This window comes from Sparus aurata, chromosome 23, assembly GCF_900880675.1.
Source record: "Sparus aurata chromosome 23, fSpaAur1.1, whole genome shotgun sequence".
Classification (NCBI taxonomy): domain Eukaryota; kingdom Metazoa; phylum Chordata; class Actinopteri; order Spariformes; family Sparidae; genus Sparus; species Sparus aurata.
In genome coordinates this window covers 363446-371929 of record NC_044209.1, presented here as the reverse complement: position 1 = coordinate 371929, position 8484 = coordinate 363446, and the positions used below count along the sequence as shown (strand labels likewise).

General features: G+C 46.1%; 1 pseudogene; it reads left to right on the top strand.

The window, feature by feature from the left end:
* Positions 1-1561: 1561 nt before the first annotated feature.
* Positions 1562-7308, top strand: LOC115575586 (piggyBac transposable element-derived protein 4-like; annotated as a pseudogene).
* The last annotated feature ends 1176 nt before the right edge of the window (positions 7309-8484 follow it).

The following is an 8484-nucleotide window of genomic DNA, read 5'->3' as shown; positions in this document are numbered from 1 at the left end:
ATCAAGTAGCAGAAAGCCTTCTTTGGCTCCAGAGGAAGCTGCATGTCATCAAATAAAGTGCCTCCAGTGATGTCACTCATTGGCTAAGTTGCATTGTGGGTGACTCTATTTAAATAGAGGACATTCGGGTTTGCTAAAATTGCCTAAACCTAACTTACTGCGACTATATACTGGAAATGTTCTTTTAAATACCTGAAAAAGAATACAGTAGGTCTAACAGTGAAAACCCATTAAACAAAATGATACTGTGGAAGATCCAATTGTCCAGCAGTACTTACTGAGCTTTGTGTAATTGAGGAGTTTTATACTGTATCACCTAAAGGATAAAAAAAATCTAATCTAATTAAACCACCAAAGCTTTTAAAAAGCAGATCATCACTTTCCATGCATGTAGATGTGAAGAGAAATATACAACAAGCACACAGTGCACATGGAGCCAGAAGAAGTGTGCACCGCCATGTCCTGCAAAATTACGACCATCAGGGCGAAATGCCAAGTTTTTTGGGAGTCTCAGAGTAACGTCACTGGAGTCACTTTATCAGATGACCTGCAGCTTCCTCTGGAGCCACTATTGGCTTTATACTAGTTTTTCACATATGCAGCAGTACTCCCCAACACCTGGAAACACACTACACAAATTGGTGGAGTTACCCTTTAACACATTTCATCCAGACCCATTAAAACTGTCCTCTGCCTGCTGTAGGACTGGTAAGTACAAACATTTTTCCTCAGGACATCAGATCAGTTCTTACCCAAATGATTTACTCAGTCAATGACTGGATTAGGTGGATCAGGCTTGAAAGAAAATGTGTTAATTTTGGGCCTTGGCGGGGGTATGCTCTCTACTGAGTGCCATTCTAGTCCACTCAATGCATAGATATGATTAAATGTGAGGTGTCTGGAAGTGAAAAATCATTTAAACTTTAAATCATTTAACTTTGTATTTTGGACTGTTCAAGGATTTTGCCAGGTCAAAAACTCGATACTTGAAATAAGCACTCTCAAATCTTCAATCAGTTCTCAAGGCTCAATGCTGTGTTTGAGATTAACCCTTGAGGCACCTTGGGGTACACTCTGCCTTTTTGACTTCTTTGATTCTCAATATATCGGTCAGTTTAAAGGCGAATTATATGAAACTTGGCCAGGATTTTTTATTAATACTTTTAAAATTCCATGATCCCCTCTATTGTAAGGTGTATAGAATAGGAGATTCGCATGTATACCTACACTCTTTCACCTCGTGCCCGATTTGGACACACTGACTCCCATTATAACCACATATTTTTGATATACTGTAATCCCAACATATTATAATGCTTTTCCCATGAATACCTAATAAATCTAAGCCTCTGCCTTCAAAATACAGGGAAAACAGGTTTTAGGTCTGATGACCCCCCTCAAGCCCCCAGGGGCAGCAGAGCTTTATCACATACAGTTTCAATGGAGGCCTGGTTCTTTTACTTTGCAAAATGCATGGCAATAAAAAGACTGAACACCATAAAAATGCTCTTGGTTCATGGGAGTGATATAAAAGTGTGTGTGTGTGTGTGAAATTCGAATAATCAAAGGCCAAATGAGCTGTTTGCTTTTTGCTTTTGCTGTTTGTTGATCAGCAGAGAGCCACCTCTCCTGTTGGATGTGTGGTACAGCATGTTTACACAGGTGCATGTTTGAAGTCTGTGAGAATAGTTTGCAGCCTTGTCTGGCTGGTCATTTCTCCAGCAGCCAGCCATGAAGAGAAACTAGAGGAGGCTCTTGTTGCAGTCTTGCAGTGAGAGTGAGCAGTATGTCACTGAGGTAGATGTTACCAGCAGTGAGGATTCATCTGAAAGCCAGGAGGGATCAGGGGAGGAATTCCTGCCAGGCACAGAGGGGTCCTTCAGCTTGGAGGAGGAAGAGGATGAAGAGGTGGAGGAAGAGGTGGAGGAGGAGGAGGAAGAGGAGGAAGAGGAGGAGGAAGAGGAGGAGGAGGAGAAAGAAGAGGGTGAAGAGGCAATGGAGGATGACACTTCTCCATGGAGATCCAGAAATGGGAAACTCCTGTGGTCTCCCACACATAAAGAGTCTCTGCCATTCTTTCCCCCTCCTATCTTGACTGCAGGGCCGACGCACTACGCACTTGCCAGAATCAGCAGCACTGAGACTGCATTTGACCTTTTTTTCCCTGAGGACATCCTGCAGCTAATTCTGCACTTCACAACCTGCAGGGAGGAGGTCAGTAAATGAATGGATAGATTTGATTGAGGAGGAGCTGCAGGCCTACCTGGGGCTGCTGATATTGGCGGGCATGTTCAGGTCACAGCACAAGTCAACCAACAGCCTGTGGGACAATGAGACAGGATGTGCAATTTTTGCTGCAACAATGTCCCAGAAGAGATTTTTGCAGATCAATCTGGCTGTGCGGTTCGATGACAGACTGTCCCGGCCAGACCGCTGCACGAGAGACAAGCTGGCCCTGATCAAGGACCTGTGGAGCAGATATGGAGCACCTGCCTCCCTGAGCTGTTTAACCCAGGTAGGGACATATGCATTGTTGAACAGCTGGTCCCTTTTAGGGGCCGCTGTTCATTCAGACAGTATATGCCCTCCAAATCTGCAAAGTATGGGTTGAAGATTTGGGGTCTCTGTAATGTGCAGACCGTGTATGCCTGGAGGCTCCAAGTGTATACAGGTAAACCTGCCTCAACACCTAGAGAGCACAACCAAGGGATGCGGGTGGTACTTCAACTCACTGATGAGCTTGAGGGCCACACAGTCACCACCGACATTTTTTTTTACATCTTTTCCCCTCACTGATGAGTTACAGAAGAGGAGGATGGCCCTGGTGGGGACACTTAGGTCCAGTAAACCTGAGCTCCCCCCACAGCTGCTCAACATCAGACACAGAGAGGTGCTTTACTCTGTGTTTGCATTCACCCGCAACAGGACTGCTGTTTCTTATGTCCTAAAGAAAGGCAAGAATGTTCTTGTCCTGAGCTCAAGACATCAGGAGCCAGAAGTCCAGGAATCTGGAAAACGAAAACCTCAGATCATCCTGGATTACAACAGATGCAAAGGGGCTGTGGACCACCTAGACCAGGTAAGCGCAATTATATATCAATTATTTGACAACTTATTTAGTGTTACCCATTATGTATGATTGTATGACATAGCCTATTATAGATAGATAGATAGATAGATAGATAGAATTACTTTAATGATCCCGGACAGGGAAATTATTTTGTTACAGCAGTAGTGGGTCAGCAAATAAAACACTTTGTACATAACATAAATAGAAGGCAATATATACATAGAGTATATATACGATGCACAGTGTGCTATAAACAATAAACAATAATAATATATACAACAAAACAAAATATGCAAAATATATTATAAACAATAATAATATATACAAACAGTAGAGAGACCAGAGTTCTCTGTCAGGCAGAGGTGAGAGAGTTATTATATAAAGTGATGGCTTGTGGCAGGAAAGATTTCCTGTATCTGTTGCTACGACAGCGAAGCTGAAGCAGCCTTCCGGAGGAGGTGCTCCGCTGTCTGACCAGTGTGAGTTGGAGAGGGTGGAGAGGATTATCCATGATGGATAACAGTTTTTTCAGTGTCCTCCTCTCCACCACAGTCTCCAGAGTCTCCTGTTTGCAGCCAATCACAGAGCCAGCCTTCCTGATCAGTTTGTTGAGTCTGTTGGTGTCGCTGGCTCCGATGCTGCTTCCCCAACAAACCACAGCAAAGAAAAGTACACTGGCCACCACAGACTGATAAAAGATCTCCAACATCTTGCTGCACACGTTGAAGGATCTCAGCTTCCTCAGGAAGTAAAGTCTGCTCATCCCCTTCTTGTAAACAGCTTCAGTGTTAGATCTCCAGTCCAGTCTGTGGTTGATGGTAACACCCAGGTACTTGTAATCCTCCACCGCCTCCACATCCCTTCCCAGAATGCGCAGTGGTTGGAAATCCGTCTTCCTCTTCTTCCTGAAATCTATCACCATCTCTCTGGTCTTGCTGCTGTTCAGCCGCAGGTGATTCTGTCCAGTCCACTCCACAAAGTTGTCTACCAGTGCCCTGTACTCCTCCTCCTGTCCCTCACTTATACACCCAACAACAGCGAGTCGTCAGAAAACTTCTGCAGGTGACACGACCCGGTGTTGTACTGAAAGTCAGTGGTGTATAAGGTGAACAGGAAAGGAGACAGTACAGTCCCCTGTGGAGCTCCTGTATCACTAACCACCGCATCAGACAGAACACTGCCCATACGGACAACCTGTGGCCTGCCTGTCAGGTAGTCAGTAATCCAGGAGATCATTGTGTTGTCTACACCGATCACCCGCAGCTTCTCCCCCAGTAGCAGTGGCTGAATGGTGTTAAAAGCACTAGAGAAATCAAAGAATGTGATTCTCACAGTGCCTCCTCCACCATCCAGGTGCGAATGGGCTCGTTGCAGCAGGTAGATGACAGCGTCATCAACTCCCAAGTGGGGCTGGTAAGCAAATTGCAGAGGGTCTAGCAGGGCTCTCACCTGCGGCCTCAGGTTGGCCAAAACCAGTCTCTCCAGCACCTTCATGACGTAAGATGTGAGGGCCACTGGTCGATAGTCATTGAGGTCTGATGGTGTCGACTTCTTTGGAACAGGAACCAGGCAGGAAGTCTTCCAAAGCACCGGTATTCTCTCCTGACCCAGGCTCAGGTTGTAGAGGTGTTGTAGGACAGGAGACAGCTGGCTGGCACATGTCTTCAGGATCCTGGGGCTGATACCGTCAGGGCCTGCAGCCTTCTGCTGGTGGAGTCTCTCCAGCTGTCTCCTAACCTGGCCTACAGTCACAGTCATGCGGGGGAGGCTGCCGGTGTCTTCAGTGGAGGACGAGGAGGAGGAGGAGGTGAAGGTGGAAGAGGAGGAGGAGGAGGTGGAGGAGGAAGAGGAAGAGGAGGAGGAGGAGGAGGAGGAAGAGGAAGAGGAGGAGGAGGAGGAGGGGAGGAGGAAGAGGAAGAGGAAGAGGAAGAGGAGGAGGAGGAGGAGAGGTGCTGCACAGGAGAGCTCACATCAGAGGAATGAGGGAGGAGGGGAGGAAGCATTTGGGGCAGTGAGGGTGTGTGGGGGTCTGGAGGTGTCAGGGAGATGACAGAAGGCTGTGAGCTGAACCTATTGAAGAATCTGTTCAGCTTGTTTGCCCTCTCCAGGCTGCCCGATGACTGTCTGCCGCTCACCTTACACCCAGTGATCTGCTTCATACCAGTCCACACATCCCTCACATTATTCTGCTGGAGTTTGGCCTCCAGCTTCCTCCTGTAGGTGTCTTTACAGGCCCTCAGCATATCCCTGAGTTCACGCTGCACTCTCCTCAGTTCTTCCCTGTCTCCAGACCTGAACGCCCTCTTCTTCTTGTTAAGAAGGGCTTTCAGGTCATTGGTGATCCACAGCTTATTATTAGGGAAGCAGCGTACAGTCCAGGTTGGGATGGTGGTGTGTTCACAGAACCTGATGTATTCTGTGATGCAGTCGGTCATGCTGTCGAGATCCTCTCCATGTGGCTCAACAAGTGCATCCCAGTCTGTCGACTCAAAGCAGTCCTGTAGTGCGTCAGCAGCCTCCTGAGTCCACCTCCTCACGCTCCTAGTGTGGACAGGCTGCTGCTGAACAAGAGGGATATACTTAGGGGTCAGCAGAACCAGGTTGTGGTCAGATCTTCCAAGAGGGGGGAGGGCTGTGGGACTGTATGCATCCTTAGCATTTGCATACAACAGATCCAGTGTCTCTGGTGGGGCAGTCAACATACTGGTGAAATGTTGGGAGGGTTTTGTCCAGTGAGACGTGATTAAAATCCCCAGTGATGACAATAAATGCGTTAGGATGCTGCGTCTGTATCTGGGCAACAGCGTAGTGGATGACGTCACAGGCCAGCGCTGCATCAGCTGAAGGAGGAACGTACACACCGATGAAGATGGCGGACGTGAATTCCCGGGGCAAATAATAGGGCTGCATCCCCACAGTTAACAGTTCAATGTCCGGGCTACAGAGACGTTTCTTCACATGAACATGTCCGGGATTACACCACCTCTCACTCTCGTACAGTGCAATCCCTCCTCCTTTCTTCTTTCCGCTGCTTGTCACGTCCCTGTCCGCCCGAACAGTGCTGAAGCCGGGAATCGCCACGCTGTGGTCCGGGATGTGTGAGTGAAGCCATGTCTCCGTGAAACACAACACACTGGACTCACGATATTCCCTCTGAGACTTTATCAGCGCGGCGAGCTCGTCAGTCTTGTTCCCCAGAGACCTCACGTTCCCCATGACGATCGCCGGTACAGCCAGTCTGTGTCTCCTCTTCTTCACCCTCCGTTTCACTCCGGCTGTGCAGCCACGGCGTCTCCTCCGCAGCTCCTTCAGGACCTCAGGCCTGGTTCCGGGCAGCAGTGCAGGTTCACACAGCGCAATCAGCTGGTCGCGTGTGTAAACAATGCGCTCAATGATGTGCACCTGACCCTCCGCAAAAACATCATAAAAGTGCCTTAACATTTTTTTAAAAAGAAAAAAAGTAAATTGTTCGTCTTCTCTCTGGAGAAGAGTTGCCAAAGTTCAACGAAAATCAGTACAGAAATACAACAAAAACTACGAAAAAACTTGAAAACCCACGGGAGCTGCTGTTACAGGCTGCCACCTAGTACGGCGCCATAGCAACCAACTATAATTATGACTATTGACTTAATTTTATTCTGTATTTTTGTATTTATCAAAATAATAGAAAGGATGTGTAGAAATGTATTCATGTCATCTGATCATTTCTTTTTCTTTTGCAGGTTTGTGGCACCTACTCCTGCCGTCGGCAGACACGCAGGTGGCCCATGTGCCTGCTCTACCACATGATAGACATATCATTCTATAATGCCTATGTCCTGTTCACCTGTGTGGACCCCAGCTGGAACAGCAGCAAGTGCTTCAGGAGGCGTCTCTTCTTGGAGCAGGTTGGCAGAGCTCTCATCGCCCCTGCCATGGCAAAGAGGAGCCATTTGCCCAGAGGGCCGTATGCAGCCAGCCTGGTCCTACAAGCCCGGAGCCAGGTCCGTGGTCAGGGGGAGGAGCCACAGGCAGGGCCCTCCAGAAAGCGGAAGCAGTGTGTCTTGTGCACACAGCGCAGAAGGGTGTGGAACAAGTGTGCCAAATGTGGAGCACATGCGTGTAAAAAGCATGTTACAGTAATCTGTGGTGTATGCCTTGAATTGTAAATATAACACACGCTCATGACAAAACGCATCCTGTGACAAAAAGGGCGTAAAAACATATAGAATATATAGAATAAATAAATAAAAAATGAATAACTGTCTATGGTTTGGTCAGATTTTTTTTAATAAAGTCTTCTTGCTCCAAAAATAATAATGCATCAAAATCAATGTTGTTATCAATTATTGACCTAGTCAAGGCTTTAATAACCTAATCCTAAATATTCCAATTTGAACCTTAGTTTTGAAAATATTCAAAATTTCAGTTTTTCTCATTGAGAAAAATCTGGTGTTTTTATGATAAAAAGGGCATAAAAAACATAAAAAACATAAAAAAAAAACAAAAAAAAAAACTTTATATTTATGGTTAGGTCTGAAGTTGCTGAAAAGATCTGATGCGGTGAAAGTGAAAAAAAAATATTTATATATGACATTTTTATTACACCTTTATGAGGGACCATTTTGGGTCCCAAGGTTAAAACTTGTACGTTCATTTTAAAGGTGCCTCAAGGGTTAAAGCTGTCTGAGACAGAACACAAAGCACTAAACAAGTCTCCTTCCAGAGTCCTCCGGCAGCTCGATCAGGCTGTGTCAGAGAGTGCAGCTGTAGCCCTCGGTCATGCAGTAGATGTCTCATGAGTTATTTTTTCTCTCACAGTGGGAGGGCTCTGCTCTGACTCAGATGTAGTAGGATGATGTTCATGAGGCTGATTGAGTCAGCAAAGCCTGCTCTTGTGTAGTTGTTGTTGATAAAAAGAGAACCATGTGTTGAAAGCTTCAACGTAATTAATTCATAATTACCAAAAGGCCTTGGGCTTACTTTTTAATTAAGAGTAATGAAAAATCAAAAACTGCAGCCAATCAGCTTCAGTGAGAAGCCGAGAGATGATGGTTCTGTCTCCATTGAGACTCCGGTCACATGTCTGCAGTGACTGCTGTTCGACAGGTTCACATCAACCCAGACAGTCAAAACAAGTCGAAAACCAGGTCGCAGATCAATTAAGATTAGTCCATGCCAAGTCAAGTCACGCCAAACCTCAAGCCAACTGAGAAAAGTCCAAGTCTCTATTTAATCAAGACAAGTCAATGTCAAATTGAGTCAGTTGTGACAAGTCCATCAAGTTAATCAAAAAGTCCATGTAAGTCTCAAAGTCAAAAAAAAGTCTGGTTCATGTCGAGTCTCCAGTATATAGAGACGAGTCAAAATCAAGTCTCTAGTCAATCAAGACAAGTCAATGTAAAGTCTCAGTTGAGACCACATCATGTCAAAAG